Raw genomic sequence first — 27,666 nt, forward strand, 5'->3', positions numbered from 1 at the left:
CATGAGAAACCACCCCGCACCATGTAGGCTTAGAATCTGAAGCCATTCTTGTCAATGAGACAGAAAAAGGCTGCTGGTGGCGGGACTGCAAAACTACAGCTTCCATTCTTTTTAACTGCTATAAACCATTAAAAGATATAGAGCAATTGTAAGTTGAACATAGAGAGTGCCTGCAACACTTTCCAAACAAGTATGCATAAATAACTGCAGAGCTACAACATACATTTAAAGCACATCTAATGCATATTGAAAGCATGTGGCTTCCCCAAAAGAATCCTGGGAACTGATGATTAACCCTCACAGAGCTGCGATTCCCATAAATGTTTAGCAAACTACATAATATGATAGTCCAGCAACCTCGGGAGTCCCCATCCCTATATTAGAGATAGCTCAGGCCAAGAGTTGTGAACCCTATTGAGAGCAGTCACCATCAAAACCATGAATGCATTAAGGCATCTACTGCTCTTCTACTCTTCTAAACCACACCACCAACTCCTGGAATGAATTAGTCATTGCTCAGTAGGGATGCAAAGCCCCTGTTAAAGAGAGCAAATACCCATGATGGAACAGGCTCACAGATCTTCAGGCTTGCCTACTACGAGCATTACGTTTCCATTAATAGCTGATTATGTAAGCTCACAGCTCTTCTCCTATGGCGCTCCTGCTACACGTTCCCTGTGGCTCACAACATGCTCGCAGAAATAAACCCAGATGCAGGAAAACTAATTTCCACTTATTACATTTTAATTCTTTGTTTTAAAATGCCTCGCTTGCGATGCCTTTTTCCGATGTAGCAACAATTGGTTGGGAACAATTGGAAATCAAAATAGTCGGGGTGCCCTCAAACCATAACATGAATAATCTCCTCCCCCACCCGGAATGCTGGGGTGATTAGGCTGGCAGAACAGTAGCATTGTAGCACATTAAAGTTAGCTATATATTAAATGGAAATTGCACGGAAATAATAGCCTACGTTTCTATAGACCCCTGGGGTACTTTCTTGCTTTGTTATGTTCAGCAGCAGTAGGGAGAAAATTTATCCTTCTCTGCAGTGGGAAGCAGTAATCAGTTTGTTTCTAGTACTCTGACTGAGCATTGGAGGGAAAGGGCCGTAGCTCAGCGGTAGAGCTGAGCTGGTTTGCATGAAGAAAGTTGCAGGTCAGTCTCTGACAACTCTAGGTTGGACTGGGAGAAATGTCTGAAAACCTGGGGAGCAGCTGCTGGTCCATTTAGACAGCACCGAAACAGATGGACCAATGATCTGACTTGGTGTAAGACAATTTCCTATGTTCCATTGTGCCAGTGTGAGAATGCTTTTAACGAAAGAGATTGTGATCTCCAGAAAATTTCCACAGCCTTCATTTTTAAGATAAGAGGTGGTTTGGCTTCTGCTGCACTTGAAGATATAGAAAGATTCTCAGTCTTAAACACACTTACCTGAGAGGAATACCCGGAAATATGATGGGACTTCAGAGTTAATATGCACAGGATTGTGGGGTACTAATAGCAGAATGGATCTATTTTATACTATTTTGCCAATATTTGCTCACCTTCTTTCTTTGCTGCTTTTTCCTGACATAAATGACTGGGGAAATCATAGGGCTGATTGACACTTGTGCCTTGCTTGACAACTTATCCTTCAAGTACTTGGTACTTGATGTCTCACAGCTGGTGGTGTGAACTGCCTTTGCTGAGGAATATTGTGTTCATGATCATGTCAGACGAAACAAAAGCACTCTGTGGTGTTTGATCTGTGATTGCTCTTTGAAATATGCACGTCACCACTGAGTGGTGTATATCCAAATGTGAAGGAAGCAAAGATGTAGAACCAACGATTGAGTGCTTTATCCCACACCCGAAGGATGGTGCTGTTGCTAGATCAGATCCTGTCTGGAACTCTAGAGGACTCTTCCTCAGCCAATTCATTTTTTTAGGAAGGAAAACTATTCCCAGAATGAGTGTGCTCAGTGAATGTATGGGGTGGGGAGGGAGCAAAACTGTCCATGGCAAACTTCCTCAGAAAAGTTGGGAGCAAACTAATGTAGGTGAATTAAACTTAGACTTGCCCTGTCAGAAACAACTATAAATCCAGAGATTCTATGTTTGTGGTAGTGTGTGTATAATACTATAGTTCAGCAAACAAGGACTCTTGCTGTTGTTGTGGGGGTCCTGTGACACTTATTTCTTGAACTGGGAATAAATTAAAGATGAGGCACAATGGGGAAAAGACTAGAATTTTATTAAGAAGCATTCGGTGTGAGATAAAGCTTTGTGGTTTCTCTAGTAAACGCACAGTACTTCAATCATAACTTCTTTTACAGATGTAATTAAGAACTTTACTTATAACTTTCACCCATAAGTGTGTTTCTAATAAATCCAATTCCTCCTAGAATCTGTTTTACCCTGCCTGTAAAACGCCTCTAGCCCCTTTCTAGTATCTCTTCCTTTCCCTCAGGAAATTAAACCAGTTTCTCTTGCCTAACAAATTTCTAACTTCTCTAGCCAGGCCTTTTCTGGCAGTTAAACTGTCAAATTCTACTTTTTTAAAAAAGTCAACTCCTGCTTGATGGTTTGTTTCTCCACCCTCCCATGGTTGTCTGCAAGGTCTATAGGACGATAACCCAAGGTCTGTCCATCATGGTGCCTGCTGCCCATGCCCTCACCTTGGTCCACTGGTTAGCAAATGGTGCCACAGCTTCTGTTTCTAGCCACACTTTTGTCTGTAATGGGAGCACAATAGTTATTTACTTCTTTTTTTACATAGTAATATAAAGCGATATATATATATATAGCAGTGAACAAAATAACATTATAAAGCACAGCAAAGAAAACAAATCAGTATAAAACCATAAAACATTTACAATCCACCCTGATGGCAGTGTGCATGCAGGCAAAATTACTGATTTATTATTAGTGTGTGTGTGTGTGTGTGTGTGTGTGTGTGTGTGTGTGTTAAAAATGTGGCATGAGAACTCTTGTAAAAAATTTAAAAAACCATCCGAGCAGGACTATATTACTGTGCCTGCCAGGGCTATATTTTCCATCAGTGGATTCAAATTGCTTCTAGCGCTAGCAGCATTTTGTTGTATCACTTCTTTATTTTGAGGCTAGGCATGAAATACATTTCTTAAGATGCCACTGTGGCAGCAGTAGCAGCAACCATGACGTAGATAAAGTTTATGTGGGAGAGAGTAATGGAGTTTGAAAAGAGCCTGAAAACTGGAAATCTGTTTGAGCTACTTAATGCCAGTGTCTCCGCATGGCAAGCGATCAAATAGCGAGGAAGAGATAGGCGTGCGTATAATCTATTTATTCTTTTACGGTAAACTAAAGACAGCTTATAAATAATACCTTTTGCTTGTGCTAATGTGTGGCTTCTACAGGGATGACTACAGCCAGCTGGGTTGGCACTGAGGTTGGCATTGATTGCAGCAGTAGGAGCCAGCCTGATGATCTGAACATCAGATCTCAAATCAGGATGATTTAGGCTGGGCTAAAGGCATTAGGTGAAAGGGAGTCATAGCACAACAGCGTATATGCTTTGCGTGCAGAGAGTCCTGGGTCCAATCCCAGGCATTGCTGGCTGACAGAATCAGGTAGGGTGATATGAAGGGCCTCAGGCTGAGACCCTGGAGAGATGCTGCCTGCTGGAGAAGACTAATGGGATAGATGATTTAAATAGCCTGACCTGGTATATGGCTGCTTCCTAAGTGAAAACTGCAATGTTCATGTGAAAACAAACTTGGGGTAGATCTCTCAATTTTTACGAAGAAATCATGTGAAGACACTTCATAAATCAGGCTAAACCAAGATGGTCACCCTTCAGGAAGTGCAGCTCAGATTTCAGCCATCAAAACTATAGTTATGATACTGCCATGATTGGAGACAGTAATTCTTCTGAATGCCAGTTGCTGGGAAACCACAAGAGAGGAGAGTAGCTCTTGGGCTTGGGTCCTGCTTGTGGGTTTCCCACAGATATTTGGTTGGCCACAGTGAGATCAGAAAGCTGGACTAGGTGGTTTGTTGGCCTGAGACAGCAGGTTCACCTTATGTTCTTGGGAGGATATGTCTCCACCATGGAAGTTTGAGTAGGTTTTCTTCAGTTCCTGTCCTATTTTTTAAGGGCTTTTTATAATTCAAGAGCTGAGTTCTACAGGCAAAAATGATATATACAGTATCAATACATTTTAAAAAACAACAACAACACCTTGTTCCAATCAGTCCAGTAAGGATGCTCCATTGGCACTTCCTGAATTAATATGCAGATTTGAACGCAATTATCCTTCATTTTTTGCACTTCTCCAAATTATGTGTGATAGATTTCTCCTAAAACTGCATGTTTGTTGTTTAAAATGGGCACAGAAGTGCATATTGTAGAATAATGCATACAATGATGTATATTTTGCTCCCAAAATGTTAAAATCAATGTGAATTTTTGTCTGTATGGTCGGTGTTTTTTTTAAATGCAGATTGGTATGGAAATATGAGCCAACACATGTGAAACTTACATAGAGTGGAAATAGATTGATCTATCAGTCTTTAGTGTCCGTTTTTGCTTGGCACTTTATTCTTATTCTTAGCCTTACTGTTGTTGTTCATCTTTTTCCTTACCTTGGCATTTTTTGACTTGCCTCCAATTATGGTCAATTGCATTGTGGCTGGTACTGGATAGCCTGACTCTTGAAGTAGGTGACCTCCTTGGCTTCTGATTAAACCTCTGCTTTTTCACCATTCTGCCCTCCCTTCCAGCCTTCTCCATTACACACACACCCCACATCACGCCACACATACCTTGGTTCTGACACATAGCATCCCAATTCAGCACATGTTTCTCAATTGCACTTCTCAGCAAAAGCATTTAAGTTATGAAATGTCTCTGAAATGTAAATTGTAGAAGGAGATGAGGAATAAATGAAGCAGTCACTGAATAAATAATAGACTCTGAGTTGGTGCCTGTCCATCTATGTGTCAGGCATCCCATTCCAGAGTGTAAACTGTCTAGTTATATCACAGAAGGGAGAAACAGCTTAATGCAAATCAAAAAGAAGAAAGCGGTATTATTTAAAGCTTCTGTTTTTGTTTGGGGGTAAATTGCCGGAGCTGTACATGATACGAAATATAATCAATTTCAGAGTGAACCAATTTGCTTCTATAGCATTTCTTGGGTTTAAATACAAAAGTCAAACATGGGGGGGCAGAGCAGGGGTGGTCTTCTCCCTCTGCTAATTAGTCATGTTAATAAATTATATCAATAATGGATCGGAAAGAGAAAAGTGCAAATTTGCATCGCAGTGAGCTGCTTTTTCTTCCTCTCTCAGCTTCATCAGGTTGTAGAGCAGAGATGGGGACCCTGTGGTCCTGCAGATGCTGTTGGACTACAGTTCCCATAATTCGTAAACATTGGCCATGCTGAGTGGGGTTGAATAGGGCTGATGGGAGTTAGAGTCCAGCAACACCCATAGAGTCACGGGTTCCCATCCCTCGATTTACGGTATAACAATTGACAGTTCAGCATGAAGTCTAGCAAATACCAACCAAATGTTTGAAAAGGATTATTTGAATTGCTTCTCTAGAAAAAAAAGAAAGGTTTCATTCTTCTCTTTAAATGTGTTTGTTCCTAAGAGGCTCTCCATGCAGAAATGATACCTATGTGCCTCAATTTTGGATGATCTCTCTTCCTTCTTTGAGGGGAAAGAATCTCACAGGACTGGATCAAATTTGCTGGAGAAAGCAGAATAAGTAATTTCAGTATACTTAGGCCAATCAGTCTTCAATTAGAAGAACAGAACAGGGAAGAGAAGTATATAATTAATGTAAAATCTGATCTGTATGGCCAGCTAACCATGAGAGAATGGGTGTCAGTCTCTGACCTGGGAGCAAACTGGATTTGAGCTATGAACTTGCAGAGCAGCACTGAATACATTCCTCAGCCTCAGTCTCCCACGTGTGTGACAGGTCACTGCTTTTCTATTCATTTCACAAGGTTGTTTGGAGAATGAAAAATGGCATGATTATATAATAATTTGCTTAAGAAAAGTGCAGGAAGCATTAATCGTAACCTATTCACCCTGAAAACAGAAGGGTAGTTCTAAATGTTCCTGATAACAAGTTGTCTTGACCCTGCTTGCCAGTGGAAGAGGAAGTTCTCTGCAGATGTGAATGCTGGAAGTGAAACATTGTGGGATCCCTTCTTTGGCAAGTTTCCCCCTTAACATAAAACATCTCTCATAATTTCTAACCACTGACCATGCTAGCTGGGGCCACTGGGAGTTGGGATTCCAATAACATCTGGAGGGCCATGGGTTCTTCATCCTAGCCATAGAAGAAGGGTTCATTTCTTATTCTGCATGCGTTAGGACTATCCTGGTACCCCCACAGGCTCATGTTAGAAGCCCACTGATTTGGAACAGTCAGCAAAGGGCCTGAAATATAGGGGAAAGATAAGGGGTCCCTCCAAGAAATCAACAAGCCCCTCCACCTGATTCTCATCAGTTTTAGCCAAGTTCTTCCCATTCTCTACCTAAAAGCAGTAGCTCAAGATGGCAGAGCACAAATGGTAAGGGGAGAGGGAAGTCTCCTTATGACATCCTATAATTCTGTCACTGAATCAATGACATATTTAGGTTTTGGAGCTGATACAAATCCACAGGGAGGGTAGGTCAGAAGTAATATGAGACCACCACTTTGCTGAAGCTAAGCATAGAATCATAGAATCATAGAGTTGGAAGAGACCACAAGGGCCATCGAGTCCAACCCCCTGCCCAGCAGGAAACGGATATGGGAATGGTTAGTGTTTGGATGGAAGCCCTCCTGGAAGCCACCTTGGGTTCCATGATGGAAGAAAAGTGGGATATAAATGCAAAAACAAAAGAGGGGGGAGGGAGGGAGGGAGGGGGGAGACATTCTGCATGGCTTTATTTTTACCATTTCAGAAGTGCATAAGCGGGAATTGGTTACTTTCAAAATTGCTCTATGCCACACTCGGGTGCTCCATGTAACTGGTCTTCAGCTCTGCATCCCCTGACTTTATTCTACACCAGGGGAAATAATATGCCACTAACTTCAAAGTATGCCACTCACATGAGCAGCTGTCTGTGAGAGTGTGCATCCCAATAATTTAGCATCTCTTAGTATCACATAATTTTACTTCTCTGAAGTGAGCACATCTCCCATACTAATCTATGGCTCCATGAGGAATGGAATTAAGTAAGAAAGCAAGGAATCAGGGGATAAAAGCAAGCTCTTTCCCAGATAAGACAAACAGAACGAAGTGAAATTATCCTACTAAATGCTTGCCAGGATATGTTTGTTCTGCTTTCCCATAAGCAAGGAGTTGATGCAGGCAAAGAAAACCAGAAAGGGTGTTATTTTGTTTGATAAAATACAGCTCACCTCCATACACTGCCTTTGTGGATACAGTTTCATATCTTTGGCTGTAAAACTCACAAATTCTCATTCTAATCACTCTGGTTATGAAAAGTGTAGTCCAACTAGATATACTCCTTTTCCAGAGGTCATAATATGAGAGGGAAGCAGGGTGATTATTTGGGAAGCGGGAGAGAAAATAAGTTTAAATAAACATGGGCAATCTACGATGAGGATAAGCCTCCAAAGGAGTGTCCAGTAATGAGGTCAGCCCAGAGAGAGGCAGGTGGGTGGCAAAGGCAAAAGGGAAATGCTGCAAACAAATAGAAGCAACGAGGAGGGAAATCTTCCTCTCTCTCTGCCATGCTGTGAGGTTGCAACAAAGCAAATCTAATGAATGTCACTGTTCCATTTCTCCCTCCCCTCTTCAGACACCATTTCTCAAATATGAAATGTGGTTCATTATCTGTCATGAATGTTTCCAGCCGTCTGCCAGAAAGGGAAAAAAAGAGAGAGAAAAGAACACGTCAGGAAATGAACTATGTAGTCTCTCCTCCTTCCCTGTCAACATCATCACAGGGACAAGTAAATAACAGCACTTTGAAGATACACTGAGACATCAATGCTGTTGCATGTTTGGAAGACATTGGTTTGGGTCTGGAAGTTCTGTAAGCAGAACTCCACTTGGGATACTTTCTTTGGAAGTGGCCATGGCTGGAAAGTAATTTCTTCCTTCCACCTGCTACCCCCTGTGCTTCCTAAAAAGCTAAAGGGTGGCCCCTTCAGAACGGAATGGGAGGTGGGTTTAGGGACTGCAGGGGAGAGGAGAGATCGTTGCAAATCAAAAAAGGAAGGAAAGGAGAAACACTAATCACTCAAACCTCAGTCTTCCTAAAGAGCCATATTAAGTGCAAGACTAAAATGTTGGGGCTCAGTGAGCCTTCCTGGGGAGGGCATGATCATGAGAGTAAACAAGAAATCTCCTAATGAGGTTGTGGATGTCTGAAAACCACAGTCCCAGAAAGCCAATCTCAGTCCCAGAAAGCCAATAATAGAATCTGGCTCTCTCTCTGTGTGTGAATTGAAACAAGCCATATTGAAACAAACTAGCTGGTATCTGCTCCCTTCAATGGACTAAGGAAATGGTGGGTTGTGTTTTGTTGCTCGGAAGTTGTCCGAGAGCTGAGGATTCTGTTCCCCAACAGAAACAAGAGCAGGGCTGGTTTACATGCTGGTTTAAGTTCATTCACTGAATGGAAACTCAACAGGAGAAAGTCATGTGATCAAATTGCCCCTTATTTGGGTTCATTCACACTTCCTCTTATCCTCCACCCGGAAAGCTCAGGCTCAAGTGGTTTTCCTCTTGTCCCACGCTTTTGAGGGACAGATCCAAGTGTGTGTTTTTATTTTTATTTTTTGTCTTTCACCTATGGCTTTCCTCCAGAAAACCCAATAGATCAAAAAAGTGGCAATCTGTGGAATCTCCAGCTGCTGTTTGTTCTGATGCAGAGCTAAAGATTGGGTTTCCCCCGGGGAAAGCAACAGGGCAAACGGATGTATGATAAGCCTTTTTATGCTGATGTGTGAATACTAATGCTTATATAGACTAAATGGAGAAGAGGGAGGTATTTGGGCTCTGAGGTTTCCAGAACTACAAAGAAAAGCTTTAAGGGGCAAACTCTCCAACCAGCCCTATGAGCCCTGGTGTCCTAAGAGGCAGTTGAATGCTGATTAACTGTTGGGCAGAGGGGAATGTAAAACTGATGGGAGAGGGAATGCCATCAATGGCATGGCTGGCTGGAAGTACCCTGTGTATATAGGAACAGCCTGCACAGCAACATGTAGTTTTTGGGAGGGGAAAGTGTTTTTCATTGTTGAGGCAGTATGGACATTCTCCTTCTTGTTCTCAGATAAAGTGTATTGTTCTCAATCTTACAAATACATTATCACTTGATCCTTACAAAGACTATGGCTGCAACTCTGTACAGTCCTGCACACTTCCTCTCTTTGGCTTTAATGGATTTAAGCATCATTAACTCTGTGTTGGATTACAGTTTCCAGATAAAGGTCAGTGTGCCTTATTCCTACTGAAAGCATAGGAGCATAAGAAGCAAGGTTCATTGAATCAAGCAGTGGTGTGTTGTGTCCTGGAAAACGTATAGGATAATGATGGAGATAACTGTTCCCTATTGTTCAGGCCTCACATTTGGTAATCTGGGGTAGACTGCCTCTTTTGGATCCTTGTGTTTAATAGCCACTGACAGATTACCTTCTGTGAATTTATCTAATCCTTTGTCATATAAAAGAGTGGTGATCGCCACATGCTGCGTGAGTTCATTGAGTTAATTAGGCATTATGGGAATAAATACTTTTACTTATATGACTATATAAGTGATTGTGAACATATTGGCAACCAACTTTCCCATCTCTCATCTTACCTTCCTCTTTTTCCATTATAGTTTTTCTCTTGACTGTGACAGGGTAAGCATGGTCATCATGTGTCCTGCTGTGATATGGCTCTCAACCCTGCATAACCCATAAAATGTGCTCTTTTAAAGCAATTGGGATGTTACATGGACGGAGTCATTTTTGTCTGTGGGATTGTCAGTTTTCTGTGAAAAGGAATTGCAGCAAGGCAAAGTTTATTACAGCATAGACATATTCTTTGATGCTTGACATTTTTACACTCATGAGGAGGATCAGGTCAGTTAATATATGCATATGCTACTTAAATCTCTTTTGAGGACATGTTCCTTGAAGTCTGCAAGGAGTTTTATGCCCTAAATCATCTGTTAATTCTAGTCATGCATTTTGCGAATGGCCTACCATCCTGGGGGGAAAGGAAAGGTCTGCGTGTTTCACTGAAAAGGGAAAACTAATAAGGTGAAGGAATTGAAACGGGAAAGGATTATAATTCTCTTGTTACTGGCATAGGAGCATCATCTATGCTGTTACTTACCTCAGCAGCACGTTAATGTTCCCATTTTTCTAATGAGCAAATGCATTTATTTATTTTTAGAAAATGAGGTGCTTTCTTTGTAAAATTTCTTGTAAATATTGTTTTGATTTTTTTGTCGATCTCATTTCCTTCTCTTGTAGATTCTCAGTCTGTAATTATTTCCATTTTTTAAATGGAGAAAAGAAAAGAACAATTCCCAATGAGAATCTCAACTGTCATAGTTTTATAAATTCATTGTGTTTCTTTATGTAGCAACATTTTTATTGATTCTGTATGAAGCTTCCTGTTCCAACTGGCTGAAGGCCTAGGGTGTGCTGGGTAAGATCCCAGAGGAAATTACCTGGCTGGAAGAGTGACCAGCACTAATTGCAAGGGACAGGCAGAAAGCAACCTAGAAAGCAGTTTGAGGCTAAGATTTTTCAGGACCTAGGAGAGCTCCAAGGGATATTTCTCCAAAGTTCAAGTGAATGCTTCTTCCATCAGGGCCCTTCTGCATCTTTCACCTCTGTTTGACTGCTGTGGAATTTAAGAATCATTCTTTCGTTGTTCATATCAGCAGCCTTCAGATTTTTGAGTGGCTGCTTTTGGACTTAACCCAATGTCTTCTTTGGATGATGTCACTGGCTTCTGTCTTTGCTGGACCAGAACAAACTCAAAGCCAGTCCTGTTATTTATCCATTTCTTTTATTCATCGCCTGATTCAAAAAGGCTCAATGTTCAGTAGAAGGCAATGGACAAAAATTACATGGAAGACGAAAAACACATAGAATCATAGAATCATAGAGTTGGAAGAGACCACAAGGGCCATCGAGTCCAACCCCCTGCCAAGCAGGAAACACCATCAGAGCACTCTTGACATATGGTTGTCAAGCCTCTGCTTAAAGACCTCCAAAGAAGGAGACTCCACCACACTCCTTGGCAGCAAATTCCACTGTCGAACAGCTCTTACTGCCAGGAAGTTCTTCCTAATGTTTAGGTGGAATCTTCTTTCTTGTAGTTTGGATCCATTGCTGCGTGTCCGCTTCTCTGGAGCAGCAGAAAACAACCTTTCTCCCTCCTCTATGTGACATCCTTTTATATATTTGAGTGATCATATGCTACTTCTCAATACAATAATGAAACCCCTTCTCTGAAAACATTATCACCAGTAAAACTAACTAGCTACCAAATGGTCTACAGAACATAGGGGTGGGTGACTGGGAATTAACAATCATAGAGGTGTGGAAAAGGAGAGTCCTTGCATGGCACTGAGAAGATGTTAATGCGACCTGCACGTGAGTCTCTTTGGGGAGAACATTCTTTAAAGAGAAGCCATCATGCTGAGATCATTTTCATTGTTAAATCTGTGACTCATTGTGCAAAAAGGTCAACACGGTGAACAGTTTGCCTTGGATGTTCTACGCAAGTAGAACTGTGACACTTACATAGGATAGTGGATAAAAATCAGAGATATGAATTATTATTTGAACCCAACTTCTGAGACAGAATGTAAAAGGCAGGACCATCAAGTGATCTGAAAGTTTCACTCAATATATTATTGTATGCAAATCATTATAGAGCCTTTGAACACAATAAAATACTAAAATTCAATGTGGACTGAGAGACAGAAGAGAATTTAACACATGAGGGTAAACAACACTTCTAGGTGCCAAACAAGTTTCAACCATATAGCTTTCTTCAGTGGCAAATATAACTAAGTAAACTAGCCACTCCAGAGTGGATCCAGAGTATATGGTATGTCAAGATTGTTTATATCAGGCCTCAGGCTCTTGGAAAAATAAAAATTATGGAAGCATTTTATATTTACATATTACTTACAAGCCTAAAATATGAATAATGTAACTATGACAGATTAGATATCACAGGCAGAGCATTTATATTACCTCTCAACATCTCAAAAATCACCAGTTTTCAGTTAGAGCTGCTCACCCACTTATCTTCAAGATTAGTGAGGAGACATTGAATGGTGTCTTAGGGATTGAGGATCAGTACTGATTTCATGGACTGATGCTGTCTGCAGATGTGAATCCTTCCAGAGCTTATCACTTAATGACATAATAGCTGCCCATGTAAGGCAATCTGTGTCTACTGAAAAGTGCTGTTATGTGATATGTAAGATCTGATTTTCAGCTGTGATCTTTCTGCACATGCAACTTATGATTTCTTGCTGCCGTCTTTCAGTAATGAAAAGAATGTGCAAAATGAGGTATGCATGTCACATTTCTTGCTTTAAATTGTGATCTCTCTAATATTTAATATTCATAAGTCTGCCTGCATGTTAGATTCCAAACTGTTTTGCCGACATAGGCAGGAAAGTTAATGCTGGGAAACATAAAGGTAAGATAATAAGCTATGTTTGAGAAACTTCATACCTTTCACAAGGGAGAAAGTCCAGCAGATGTTCCTTCTTCCTAAAAACTGCAGTGGAAAAGGCACAGCAAGATTGCCTGAATGTGCAAACTTATGAACTAATCATGTACTGGATTGGCCTTGGGCAAAGGGCAACGATTGCCAGATGTCTAGAAAGTTACCTTAGGCTCAGCTTCTTTCTAAATCTATAGGTCATCATTACACAGAAGAATACTATAAATAGACAGGTTGAATAAATTACTGCATTAAAATGTAGACATCTCTCTAAAAATATGAAGAAACTTCACACAGTAGCTCCTCGCAGTGTGCATGGACTGTATATTGGGGTGGACAACTAAATCTGGCCACATTCTTACCTTCCCCACTCCTGGTGAGAGCATGCATCTGCCAATCATCTCACATCACTATGACCTCAAGTGACAACTTCAAAGGAGATCACTGCCAATCAGCTGATTGGCAATTGTAGCGAATGCATGCTATCATGGCAAATCAGCTGATTGGTGCTGAGAATGTCATTCTATCACTCTGCACATATTCAAATGCAGCTTTTAAATGTTTTATTATTTGTGCAATGCCTGAGACTTAATTGCCTTTACTGCATGTTTGACTTTTGTCTTAGGCAATACAATCAATATTACTCTGCTTATCAATAGTACCCTTTTGGATTGTTTCCTGTTTGTTATAATAGGTTTTGACTCTCTCTTTCTGACAGTTTGATTCCTTCTTTTTATTAGCTTAATTCTTTTCCTTTGACCTCATATTTCTCCTTTCCCCCTCTTTTTACGACTAAATATATATTAAAGGAACAGTTGCCATTCCGGTGTCCTTATGCATCTGGGGTGCAACTGCAACCCATAAAAATGTTAAGAACTGGCACCCTTGTAAGTTTTATACCACTTTCTCAAAAGAGATAAAATCCTTGGGGAAGGAACTTGCTCAACAGTGGTAAAAGTTGAGTAGAAAATGGCTTTCTATAAAAATAAAGCACTAAAAAATGAGATGAGTAAAGCAGTTTTAAGAGTAACTTTAAGCAGAGAGGATTTCAGATACCCTTTTGATAGTAAACACTCCCAAGCTGGTGGTTATTGCCTTCAGGATGAATGTGCTGTAACTCCTAGAAGTGCCAAGATTATCCTCTTTCACTTCAAAGATTCCCCCCCCCCCAGTCCTGTAACAAGTTTATTTGGTGTCACCAAGGTCTCAAGGATGTTCCAATTCGGTAGTGCAAACCTTTACAATTTGTTCAAACTCTCCACTATGTTGGCAGTGAAAATGAGGCACCGCCATAATTCTCCAGTTTCTTGGGGGGAGTAAACTGCTTTCCTTCTTCAGCATGTGTCATTTTCTTATCAATGGAACAGACTAGATCAATCAGCCCTCCACTCCCAAAATATCATTGGCAGAACTGAAATAGCAGCTATGGGCTTATCCACGTTTACTTTCCTCTGCTCTTTCCAGACACAGTCCACAATTTAAAGCTTTGGGTCTGAACACCCCTCTTCTTTTGCTCCAGAACCTTCTCCATGAAAATGCATTCTTTAAAGCTCAATTGGAGCAAATATCAATCTGCGGAAAACCCAAATTGGTGTCTGCTCGGCTTCAGCTTTAAAGAGTCAGGGTTTGTGGGGAAAGATCCAGGGCAAAAACAAAACAAAAACCCAACAACAATGCTCAGACACGGAGTATTAAAGTGCAGATCTCTGGCTGGAAAGAGTGGGGCAAAAGGTAAGTTTGGGTAAGCCCTTAGTGAGTGACTGTACTCAAACAGCTCCTCAAGGGCAGCCACCACATGGATTCAGTCTTAAGCTACCTTCCTACCTTCCTCTTGTCTGTAGTCTGTAGTCATGCTCTGCTCTTATTCTTCAGTTGGAATCACATTATGACCCTTTGCCTTGCAGCTGGCTCAGATAGTCCTTACCATCTTTCTCATCTAGATTCCAACTGGAAATTCTTACATGCATATGAGCCTATATTTATTTTATTTTTTGAAGGAAAAAAGAACTACAGTGGCACAACAGAAAACAGCAAGAAAATTTCTTTGAGTGTTTTCTAAGTCTCTTCAGTCCAATGTTCCTGGTGTGTAAGAAAACCCTTTGAACATGTTTTGCTAACTGAACCTTTCAACACACAAGAAAGACCTTTCTTACATCTAATAGCTGTTGCCCTGAAGATGAACTCTTTTGAGTTGGAAACGCACTGGGAATCTTGAACTGAACAAACCCTTGCATGCACACACAGAAGCCTTTTGCTATCTCCCAAGTTTTTTCATCTGAACTACTTACTTGGTTTTCTCTCAACTTGCATCTTGATCTGTCTGGTTTTACCCTAGTGCTCACAGGACAGGTTACAGGTGATTCTTTCATAGATTGCCTGTGGGGTGGTGGTAGGAGGTCAATCTACATCAGCACCCTGATATACATGAGGGTAAGAAGACTTTAACCATAGCCTCCCACTGTAGCCTCAACATAGGCTACAGGACTGTCTTTCCTAATAGGGAGAGTGAGGAAGCTACCGCAGGCCTTAGATTTAGACTATCATGAAAAGCCAGCAAATTGTCGTTACTCAATTTATTGTTTTGTTTTTTCTGCCAGGTAGGGAGAATGGTGTTTGTGAGGTTTTCTGCTACGGACCTTAACCTGGGGGTTCGGAAGGAATATTTTGATGCTTTGAGGTATCCACACCCTCCAGTGCCTGCAATTTGCATGGGGGGGGGGAGAGAAACTACCATTGGAGCAAGTGGGAGCTTTCCTTCAATGCCAATCGCAGGCATGATGTGGGGAGCAGTCAGAGGACAGTACCCCACCCAGTGCCGATAAAGAAAAAGCTTGCAAATGGTGTGATAATGATCACAGCTGGCTTGACCATTTAACACAAGAATTTCTAGATCAGGAAACTGTTTTTGGACTAATACATTTAGTTGGAGTAATGTTAAAGAGCGTGTATTGGTTATGTTATGTTGGAATGCTTCTATATCAGTTTCATAATGATGTTTCTGAGTATTTGATTTAAATTGTGTGTGTGTGTTTTTAAAAAATGTGTTTGTCTTAATACAATTTCCCCCTATTTGTATTTTTTCAATATAAAATGTAAAATGTATCCTAAAATTAATTAGAGATGAAAAAGAACACAATCAAATGGTAAAGCAAAGGTCAGTGTACTTCTTTCATCCCTTTGCAGGGCTAGTCTCATTCTAAGCATCATCTTGGCAAGAGTTTGGTTATTCTCAGCAAAATTTAATCAATTTCCAGATGATCATTACAAGCTTCAAAAAACTATTGAAGTGAAGTTTGTTCATTGTGGAAACCTATGGCCTTTTCTGCAGTTGTCTTCCCACTTTCCTTCCCACCCCCACCCCTCAAGATCTCGCCCCCCCCCCCGTGAGCTAGTATCACAAGTGCTGCCTCCTGGGGCCATTTCACATGACACAATAACAAGCCCTGGTTTGCAACTGAAATCCTAGTCAGGTGCTCATAAGTGGCTTCAGTGAACATGCAAAGAGGTGGGAATGCACTGGTTCTGCCCTTCCCCATGGTAGTTGCCCTCCATGAGTTGAGGGGAAGCTTCAGGTACAAATGGAATACAATACATATTTAAGACCCTGTTTTTCCAACATTCTCTGTGAATCCCTGCTTCAGGCAGTCACACTCCAATTCATGGTAGATGACTAGAACAGCAACTGGCGACGAGCTAATGTGCACATGCCTACTCTCCCCACATTGTGAGTTCAATTTTTTTAAACAAATATTTTTATTAAAGTTTTTAAAACAAATTTTAACATATTCAAGAAACTCAAATTACATTTTACATACTCAATATACCCCCCCCATGACTTCTCCCAACTTCCCTTTGTGGTTTAGAGTGTATTATTTTTGTTGTGCATATAGTTTTGTATCCCTTCTATGATAAAATAAGCTTATTTCTTAATCTGTACTTAGTCTCTTAGTCCTTATTTGTATTTACTATTTGTATTTGTCGGTTGTAAGTGTATTACCCAAATCCTGCAAGTGAGTTCATTTCAATGTATTGTTTCTGTATATATATCTTAAAAGGTTCCCAATTCTTTTTGAAGTCATTCTTGTCTTTATCTTTAAGTCTCTCAGTTAGCTTTGCCATTTCCATGTATTCCATTAACTTTTCTTGTCATTGTTCTTTCATTGGTATTTCATCGCTTTTCCATATTTGAGCTAATAGCATTCTCGCCACTGTTGTCACATACATAAATAAATTATTGTCTTTTGGTATATCTTGACCTATAATACCTAATAAAAGAGCTTCTGGATTCTTAACAAAGGTTATCTTAAACATTTTTTTCATTTCATTATAAATTATGTCCCAATAATTTTTAATTAGTTTGCAATTCCACCATATATGATAAAAAGTACCCTCCTTTTCTTTGCATTTCCAACACTTATTAGAGCTCATTTTGTACATTTTTGCCATTTTCACTGGTGTAATATACCATCTATACATCATTTTCATATAATTCTCTTTCAACTGTATACAGTGTGTTTCAAATTGCTCTTCCATAGCTTTCCCCATTCATCCAAATGTATGTTATATTCTTGGTCTTATGCCCATTTAATCATGACTGATTACACCTCTTCATCTTTTGTCTCCCATTCTAATAATAAGCTGTAAGTTTTCTTTAACAGTTTATTATTCTCTTCTATTATTTATTTCTGAAATCTAGAAAGAGTATAACTAAATCCTTTCTTATTATCTTCCTTAAAAATCTCATTTAATTGTCGATGTTGCAGCCAATCACTATCCTCATCCTTGATTTCTTCATACTCTTTTAAATTTAATTTTAATTTTCCTTCTCTATATGTCTGCCATTTTGCCTCCATATTTATTCTCTTGATTGACATCACCTCTGTAGGAGCCACCCACCATGGTGGTTTTTTTTGCTCTAACCACATTGTGAGTTCATTTAAGTCACATATGAACACCTTAATAGGGCTTGAGTAAATGGTCAACAGGGAGAATGATGCCACATGTTTTCAAACACCTTTGTCTCAAACATGGCCTCAAATGTATGTGATGATAATCTGAAGGGCCATTTAGATCAGGAATAGCCATTTTGGGTGGGAGACAATCTGGAGTGAAGAAACAGCAGGGGGAGATATTGTTGACCCTTTCCCCAGCTTATCACACACCACACACCTCTAGACTTTGTCCATGAATAATTTAATTCTCTGCTACAGCAAGGAATAAGTCTCTGAATAAATGCTAATGAGTAAGTCACAAGTACCAAAATAGTGACTCACTCTTTATGCTCGTACAAACCTGGCGACAAACTCATGCATGAGAAGAGGCACTTCTGTTTAATGGAAATCACACTGCTGACTAACTTGGCCCACCTACAATGGAAAATAGGACAATTTTGCACATGGCAATTATATTCTCAGTGCAGTCTCTGACAAGAGATAGTGGTTTCAAAGGAAATTCTAAACCACAAAGAGTACAGCATACTCTCTTACTGCTCTATCCTGCCTACCTTAACTTTTGATCTCATGTAAATGCGGATTTAAATGGGTACTCAGCTGTTCCAGTTAGAAAGTACTTCTTGGACTGCTTTTAGGCCACACCAGAGCAGATGTGCATGGGACAAACAGGTAGAAGATTATGTAAAATAAGCATTACTTGCTGAAATTGAGCAGGTAAGAGCCATGTTTCTATTGTTTAGAGAATTGTTTAGAGTTTAGCAAAGAAGAGGAGGAAGAGAAATAGGAAGATTTACTAATAGAGTGTATGTAACAGAGATAAAGGGACGCGGGTGGCGCTGTGGGCTAAAGCCTCAGCGCCTAGGGCTTGCCGATCGAAAGGTCGGCGGTTCGAATCCCCGTGGCGGGGTGCGCTCCCGCTGCTCGGTCCCAGCGCCTGCCCACCTAGCAGTTCGAAAGCACCCCCGGGGGCAAGTAGATAAATAGGTACCGCTTACCAGCGGGAAGGTAAACGGCGTTCCGTGTGCGGCTCTGGCTCGCCAGAGCAGCATTGTCACGCTGGCCACGTGACCCGGAAGTGTCTTCGGACAGCGCTGGCCCCCGGCCAATAGATGTGAGATGGGCGCACAAACCCCAGAGTCTGTCAAGACTGGCCCGTTCGGGCAGGGGTACCTTTACCTTTACCTTTAACAGAGATAAAATCAGTTAAGATGAACTATAAAATCAGAAAACCTATGTAAAATGCTTACTGATATATATATATATCTGTTCCAGTAACAAGAAGCCGAAAGCACCAGCCTGAAGATGACGAGTGAGACCTCGTCGAAACGTCGCACAGACACCCCGACTCTTACACGGGAAGACACCCGAAGACACCAAAACCTGCATTCCTGTACCCGTGAAAATCTACGAAAGCATATATATATATATATATATATATATATATATATATATATATGTATATGTATAACAAAGTCTTCACCAGATGTCTGAAGTTCAACAGGGATGAGACATGTCTGATCTCAGCTGGGAGGGAGTTCCACAGAATTGGGTCCACAATACTTAATGCACAGCTCCTGCTAGATATGAGGCATATGCCTGTGCAATGGGGGACCACTAACAGTGACTCCCCTGAAGATCTCAGCGATTGAGCAGGGACATAAGGGATTAGGTCCGTGTTGTATCCCAGACCCATGTTGTTAAGGGCCTTGTGAATTAATATGTGGAAATGAGCCTGGTAGCATATGAGCAGCCAGTGATCATCCCACCCTAGCTGTGCTTAGTAATTATTTTGTTTTTCTTTTGGCACCATTAGTTTTTCCATGGCCAAGAGGCACACTTTGTAACGTGCATTAAAATGCATATCTCATTGAAAAAATGCAGTGGAGAGAGCAAGCAGCAACCATGTTCAGATGAACATTCCAACAGACATATAGATGACAGTATCTGATTTATGCCCCAATACAGTTTTACATGTCTAGAAGCCTGCGTCCAAATATCTATCTTTTGAGCCGGTTGGGGGCAGCTATCCAGGACAATCTGATGCCAAAGCCCAGCCATCCTATATGCCACCAAATCATACCAGCTTGTGTTAAGTAAAAGCAGCTTAATCATAATCTTAATCCCAGGAATGATTTATGTTTGCCCAATTATGGCTAAGCATATAACGGTTAAAAGTCCCTTGCAAGAGCAAGAGCCTGCATTTGCAAGTCATTTTTCCGTATGACTGATGAGCCTTTTCAGTTTGCCTCCGTAGTTGTGGAATTGCCAGCAGCAATTAGAGGTGGTGAAAAGGATCTCTGTGCATTGAAAAGCTTTGCCTGCTACCTCGCTTGAGTATCAACCTATATAGGCCAATTGAAAAATTGGCAATTCTTGGTTTGGAGTCGCCCCCGCCCCAGTCACTTAGAAACAGGGCTGGTTCTACCATCCAGCACAGTGAAGCAAACGGCTTCACTGGGTAGAGGGTAGGGAGAAATAGATAGGGACAGGGATTTGGTCTCTGAATGGTGCAGCAAAGCTTTTAGAAGCCTTGTTCCACTGCAGGCAACAAAATATTCGGAGCCAGCATGGCCAGAAAATAAAGTCTTTGCTTGCAATGGGAATGATGCCATTTCACAAACATCCCTCCCCACACGGGCAATTCTAAAACTTCTCGAACAACCTTCAAATAATTATAACACACACTTCTGAATTGCACAAAGGATTCCAGCTGCACAACTCCATTTATCTTTTGGATTTGTGCATTTTAATTCTCCAGTGTCATTTATGAAATGCAGCAGACTGACGCTAGACCACCTCCTCCCCCTGCTCCACTCTTACATGTAATATAGATGCGTCCCATCTTCTTGGGAAGCATCGCATTATATACAGCATAATTACATAGTACAGAAAGAGCAAAGGAATACAGTGGAATGGTAATTCCTCTCATGACATCCCTTTTGCTGCAAGATAGCAACAAAAGTTCCAGTAACCCTTACAGACTAGCAAAGAACTGTGAAGGTGGACTACTGGGGGCGGCAGATCATATCACACTGTTATTGTTGTTGTTTATTAGACTTGTTAGCCATTGCTACCCAAAGACCTCCAAGCAACTTAAATGCATGTAAAAATGTAGACATAAATGCATTATACCTTTGAAAAATATCATACAAAACACCTACTATTCATTAGTGTGTGTGTATACAAAATACACACATGAGCAGAAACATACACAATCACCCCACAGGAATCTCAGGCAGCACGCAACATCCATTAAAATAAGGACCACACATTCCAAAAGTTTGTTACGCTCGTGATATAACTAGTTTCATCAGCGTTAAAGAAGACAATTCAAGGTCTTGTGGTTGATAGATCTGTGATTGTTTTAAATGACATTTGAGGATTTTAGCAATTTTCAGTACTACCATGCCCCATTATTAACCTACGTCAGGACAAGTATTATCACTAGATCAACAGGACCAAGGATGTCAACTTGAATAAAGTATTAGGGGGAGGCAAGTACGCCCTACCCCACATAATCAATCCCCTATGCACCCCCTAAATCTGTTCCAGAGGGTTCCCCAACCCTCTGGATTGTGGGTGGGTGGGGTGCACGCATAGGGGCAGGAGAGGGAAGAAAGTTCCATTGCACAAATGTAAATCTTTGTGCTGATAGGATACATTAGTTGTATACCGCCCAAAGTTTTTGACCTCTGTACCATATTGTAAATATGCAAGATCAGAAGTCCACTTCTGTATTATAGGCAGATGTACAGTATACAGCTGTGCATGCAGACATGCAAGCTTTGTAAAATAGAATCCCCAGTGTGTGACTAAAGCCATAGCAGCCCAATTAGATTTTGCCAAATCATTGTAAAAGGGATGTTAATAATGGATGTCAGCAGGTGTCATCCCAAATCATTATGCTGCCTGAGAGGGACAAGATGATGACCATTCTTTGTCCAATGCACAAATGCTGAATGTACTGGCAACCGAATCTTACTTCCACACATGAAGTGGCAGGGCAGGAGAAGCAGCCCAGGAGAGACCATGTGGCAACAGGGCAGAATAGTGGGGAACTCAAGAGGAACAGCTGCTGCTTCCCCTTAGCCAGGCCAGACTTTATGAAGGCCGTTATGATGAAACCTTCAGGGCACAGATACACATCATCATCTAAAGAACGGCTCCAGAAGACTATTATGTTCAGAGCCTAAAATTATTCAACTGTACCAATGTATCTATGCTTTCTGGCTCTGTGCATGGTGATTCTGACTGCAGCAACATGTCCATCTGGGTTTCAAATCTTGGGAAACCTCTGGGGATTATAACTACCGGTAAGGGGTGATCTCACAACAAGGCACAGAACGTTTTTGTTTGTTTGTTATTGTTGCTTTATGTCAAGAGGACATGCTGAAGAAATAGGTGGATTCAGAAACATTTGCTTTCAGGGGGCATAGGAATGTATTCACATGTTGAGAAATTTAAGGTTGGTTTTTCAAAGTAAGCCTGTGGCGTTTCTGTAGGCCATTTGATCATTCCTCTATTTTTAATCCATTGTTCATTAAAAATATGCTACAAGCGTCAAGATGCCTCACCTCTACTTCCTCCTTTATCAAGCAGTTTTACTTTAAAAAAAGATCAGGCTGCTCCACATTTATTTAGGTTGGGGTTTTCAAATGAATTCAAGGTACCTGCATTCCTAGACCTTAGCTCCTTTTAAAAGATTGGGCTGTTCTTCAATTATCCAGGTTGGTGTTTTCAAATGACTTCATGCCATCCACATTCCTAAGCCTCAGCTCCCAGACTTCACAGTATTGTCATTGACATTAATGCCAAGATGCTGTAGTGGATACAGCAGGGATGGGAAACATGCATAAAACCCTTCAGATGTTGTTGTGCTTCAGCTCTCATCAGCCTCAGCCAACATGACCAGTGGTCATGGATGACAGTAGCTATACTGCATCATCTTCTGAAGGTCCACACATTCTTCATCCCTAGGAGAAAGGAAGAATCAGCCATGATCCAGTCAGCCACAGACTGGCATCATTCTACCCAATTGCTGAATAAGAATAAAAATAACAGGATTATTGTGAGGATAATGTGGTGCAGGTCCCACAAGATGTGATCAATTTTAGCTTTCCCCCCTCATGCCCCTTTAGTGATCTGAAACAAAAGTGATCCAAACAGTCACAAAACATATATCGAATGATCATTTATATTAAGCCAAAAGTCAAACAATGAGCACTCCAACTTCCCTCTTTTTTCTTCATGGGAATAATGCTTGCCAAAATCTTCACCACGTGAAATTTTATTTATTACAATTGTGTATTTATGAGACTTCCGGGTTAGCGCCTCCGGCAATGGCGGATTTCCTCTGACCGGGAGGAATCCGCTTCGTGGAAATCAGGGTCTGGACCGCCACGGCAAGGCGGAGACCCATTAAAAACCACAGGCGGGAGAAGCCTGTGGACATGGGATACGGCTGGCACCTTTTGCGCCTCCCCTACTCGCGGGGAAACCCGGTTTCGGGGATCCAGAGCGACGTGGGGTGAGCGGCGCGGTGCTTTGAATCAATTGCTTTTTTCACGAAGTGAAGCCGCATTGCTGTTGCTGGAGAGCGCTGACTTTTTCCTGTGGACAATTAGACTTTAAACAACTACCCATGAGTAGAACGGAAAATTGGATTACTAAACATCTTTAATTTGGCACCGAAGCGGGAAGGTTCCAAACAGGAAGTCCGCCTTCTGCTTTTGTAAATAGATTGAAGCAAAGACATTGCAAGCTAAAGCCTGGAAAGTCTTTTGTAAAGGAGTAAATCTCCATCGGCTAAAATTACTAAACCCCCCTTGGAAGCAGGAGAAGAGGGGGAAAGTTTAGATTGTTTAAGCCTGCAGGAGAGAGAGTGAAGAAAGATAAATTACCACCGTTTTGAACCTGGGAACGGGCTGCCAGGGAGCGACGTATTGGGAAAGTTCATTGACTGTGAAGAAAACGTTGACAGATAGTTAAACAAGAGAAACATATTGATCCCAATGTTTCCTTTTGCACTTGAAAGGAGCAAAATATCTGAAAATCGAAATTAACTTTGTTAACTTTGTTGCTGGACCTGCTTTTAAAAAGACGGATACAAATAGAAATTGTTTCCCCTAGAGGGAGCTCTTGAAACTGTTGCAGGAGTGGATCTGGGGAATTCTCCAGCTGTAGAGATTAAAGACTGTGAGAAATAGACATTGACCTTGGACAAGAATGTGGGCAGAAGAAGCCTTAGTGATTGCTTTTTGCAAAACAAGTGCCTTATTGGAACAGCTTCATGAGAAGATGGATGCGATGACTACTAGCATTGACAATTTTGGACAAAAAAGGATTAATTTGGGACAAAAAGTGAATACCCATAAAGAAACTACCCAGGAACCGACCCAGGAATCTGCTTGGACATGGCAAGCTGTGGAGAAGACAAAGGAGGAGGTTGTTGTTGAACCTCAAGTAATACAAGTGGAGAGAGCCTCGGCCTTGTATGAGCATAAGCTGTTGCTTTTGAAGACCGAATTTGGAGAAAGCCAGATTTAGAGAGATGAAGTCCCGCTTGGATTGGAGAAGGAAAGTTGGAAAGATCCCCTTTGGGATCTGGTTTTGGGCCAGGGGGAGATTGGAGTGGCGAGGGCCTTTAACTTTGGAGGGACTTTGAAACATGCTTTTAATTATTTTTTGGATTTTGGCCCTGTCTATGCAGAATAGGCTGACCTGCCGAGAAGGGATAAAGACATTGTTAGGTTGGAGCCTCCCCGAGATCTACTCCTCAGTGACAAAGGAAGGAAATTAAGAACTTAAGAATTTAAGAAATTAAGAACAAGATTGGCAGAAGACAAAGTAAAGTGTAGGTATAAATATGAAGAAGATCTGCAGAAGGGACATGGAAAAGAGTTAAGAGCCTCGGACAGGAGATCACCAGGTTGATAGACTAGATGGAATGGATAGAAAAGACTGACAGAACCCGAGACCAGGGTGAAGAGACGGTGGATGAAGATTGGAAGAAAGTTTTAAAAAATTATTTAGAGAAATATTGTAAAATTTATGAGTGTTAGAAAAATGTTGGAATGAAACTATATGGCTTTGGTAGAAATGTTATAAGGAGTTATGTACAAATAAGTTTTAAGTTTTAAGGTTTTTTATGGTAAGATAAGGTTAAAATAAATTAAGACAATTAAATGACAGAAAATAGTGAAAGATGGAAAGGATTTGCTGAAATAATGAATAACTAGAATACAAAAAAGGGAGGTGTGAGGAGGTCGATGAAACAAGTTAATGAAAGACAAAGATATGGAAATATTGGATCTATTTTTAACTTTTTTACTTTTGTTTTTGGTTTTGATGTATTGTGTGTTTTGTTCTCCCCCCTTCTTTTTCTTCTTTTTCTTTTTTATATGTATTGACTTGTATTGTTTAATCTCTCCCCCCCCCTTTTTACACTTTTTTCTGTAATTTTAAACTTTCAATAAATATCATTTAAAAAAAACACAATTGTGTATTTATATGTGTATGTGCTAGCCTTCTGCTCGACAATAGGCCTCCATGGTGCATAAAAATAAGATAAAATTAAAACACAATAAATGTAAGCAATACTTATTAGAGGAGATGCTAAAATGCCCCACCAAAGCATGAGATATGCAAACAGCAAATGAATTCAATGATAATAACACAACAGAAATTAGAAAGAAGACCCTACCCAATGTGCAACCGGTATCAGGTTTCAACGAGAGAAGCATTTCCATCCATTATCTTCTAATGTGTCCAGCTTTCACTGACACACCCCTCCTGTTCCCACTAGAGGAGTTAGAGAAAGATGATGCTACCCAGTCTATGAATTCCCCACTAAATAGGAAAGGTGACAACACTGCTTTAGTCTCAAACCTGAAGCGATGACCTCAAAGGGATTAACCCTTTGGAGGTGGCCTGCCAGTTCTAGGCAAATGAGAAATGGCACTTGAGAAGTGTGCTTCTACCAGGATGCTTCTAATAGCACTGGATTATCCCATCTCTAGTTCATAGGTTTTCTCCTTGCCTGCAGAGCTAAACACCACCACCATCTCTTTCTGTGTTGATTAACAAAGGCATTAGGAGTGAGGACAGGAAATGACGATATAAAATGAGCTCCCCCTGCCCTTAGAAGTTGCTATTGCTATTCTTTAACAAGTCTGCATCAGCCATGGAGGAAATAGTTCCCTCTATTAGAAGTGGACTACTTAGAAACCAAGGTCAAGTAGCACTGGATATTTGCAGTCTTCTGGGTTCTCTTTGTCCAGATAGCTGGACAGTCTGAAGCTCCCTGCTCTTCCTGGTATCAGTGGCCCTGGTGATTGATGAAAGGGAGATGGAATTATGTAAAATGTCATTACAAATTAAACTGATGTGAACATGCCCAAAGTGGCACAAGAATGCCGTCATTTCTGCTGGAAGTTGTGTAGATAGCTAATTCTGCCCCAAAGGTTCAACAGATCTTTGGCGATGAGGATATGACATATTTAGTAAGCTTCCCTAAGTTTTTCTTTTAAACACTGCATCTGCTAACATAATTTCACTACTGAGAACTTTCAAGTCCGTTCTATATGCTTTTTTTTTTAATAAAAAAAGGTAATGTTCATAGACTGCATGTTGGAAACTTAATTTATACATTTTTTTGCTATACTTACCTTGGATTTTATTTTATTATTACTTTTAAATTAAAGAACAAGAGCTTGTCACTAATCTGTTTTGAATAAATTGTATACAGTCTGGTATTAAAGGTACTGCAGGGGATCAAAATACCATTCCCATATTGAACATATCAGAGGAAGAAAAAAAATGTCACTTTTTCTTTTGAAACCTACAAACCTAGAGAAAAATCAAACAAAATAGATGTTAGGTCTTTGATCTCTTTCCATGCTTAGAATCACAGGAGAATGGTCCTTTCGTTTTGTCTTGAAATTATTCACCCACTGTAACTTCAAGGCAAAGGAATGCTCAAGAGTTTCCATAACTTATCATGGCTACCTAATTAGAAAAAATAACCTCTCTTGCACAAGATTTTTAGATGATGCCTCTAACATTACAAAGAGGCAACATCATAGCCCAACATCATAGCTTGCAATCCTTGCTATTGACTTTTCCCAGACCTAACATTGCTATAGAGCGGCTAGCTCCATCGTTTGTGTGTATGTGGTGTGTGAACCTCAGATGAAATCTGCTAAGTAATGATTTACTGTGCTTTCAGCATATGCCTGTGTTATTGAAACAAATTGAAGAAGCATAGACATGTAATTTATTTGTTGGAGCCAACTGAGTAAATAGGGAAGTGTCTCAATCGAATGAGTGATGCTTAGGTGTAACTAGCATTGTATTTAAAAATCTAATATTTACCCCCTTGTGACACCTCCTTACCTCAAATACATGATTATAGATAATACAAAGTGTCTTCTCCCATTTACTAGGACAGGAATAAATAATATTGCTTACCATATCAGGATCTTATGTTTGTTTGTTTTTTAATTAAAAATTAGAATGGTCGGCATGCAGCGTTACTATTAATGTTGTCTTTTTTTGTCTACCTCTCCTTCCAGAGAACTGGTCCTGTGCCTCATGAAAAGGGAACAGGGATGGAAGGAGAGGGGCCATGTTGGGTAGGAAAGAGAGAGGGGGGAGCAGTGAGGATTCACCCCACCATCAATGTTCATGCCCCCATTCTTGAATTTTGAAATAAATCTCTCCTGTTTACATACCTCCCTGTGCCTCCCAGAAAGTTCAAGATTTTTAAAAAACAAATAAAAAATTGTAAGTACAGTAGTACCTCTGGTTACGTACTTAATTCGTTCTGGAGGTCCGTTCTTAACCTGAAACTGTTCTTAACCTGAAGCACCACTTTAGCTAATGGGGCCTCCCGCTGCCGCTGCACCGTTGGAGCACGATTTCTGTTCTCATCCTGAAGCAAAGTTCTTAACCCTAGGTACTATTTCTGGGTTAGCGGAGTCTGTAACCTGAAGCATATGTAACCTGAAGCGTAGGTAACCCGAGGTA

At 40.7% G+C, this 27,666-nt stretch overlaps 1 protein-coding gene across 2 annotated transcripts in view; it reads left to right on the plus strand.

Annotated features, from left to right (window-relative positions):
- Positions 1-27,666, plus strand: part of THSD7B (thrombospondin type 1 domain containing 7B) — a 633,259-nt gene that overhangs the window by 161,889 nt on the left and 443,704 nt on the right. Inside the window, exon 1 of one of the 2 annotated variants that reach the window (XM_082197356.1) lies at positions 18,299-18,354. The exons of the other annotated variant lie outside the window; for it this stretch is intronic. The gene's annotated coding sequence lies outside the window, so the exon portion shown is untranslated. Of the gene's footprint in view, positions 1-18,298; positions 18,355-27,666 lie in introns of those variants that run through there. 2 annotated transcript variants of the gene reach the window in all.

Source organism: Podarcis vaucheri (genome assembly GCF_965113315.1).
Source record: "Podarcis vaucheri genome assembly, chromosome: 1".
Taxonomy (NCBI): domain Eukaryota; kingdom Metazoa; phylum Chordata; class Lepidosauria; order Squamata; family Lacertidae; genus Podarcis; species Podarcis vaucheri.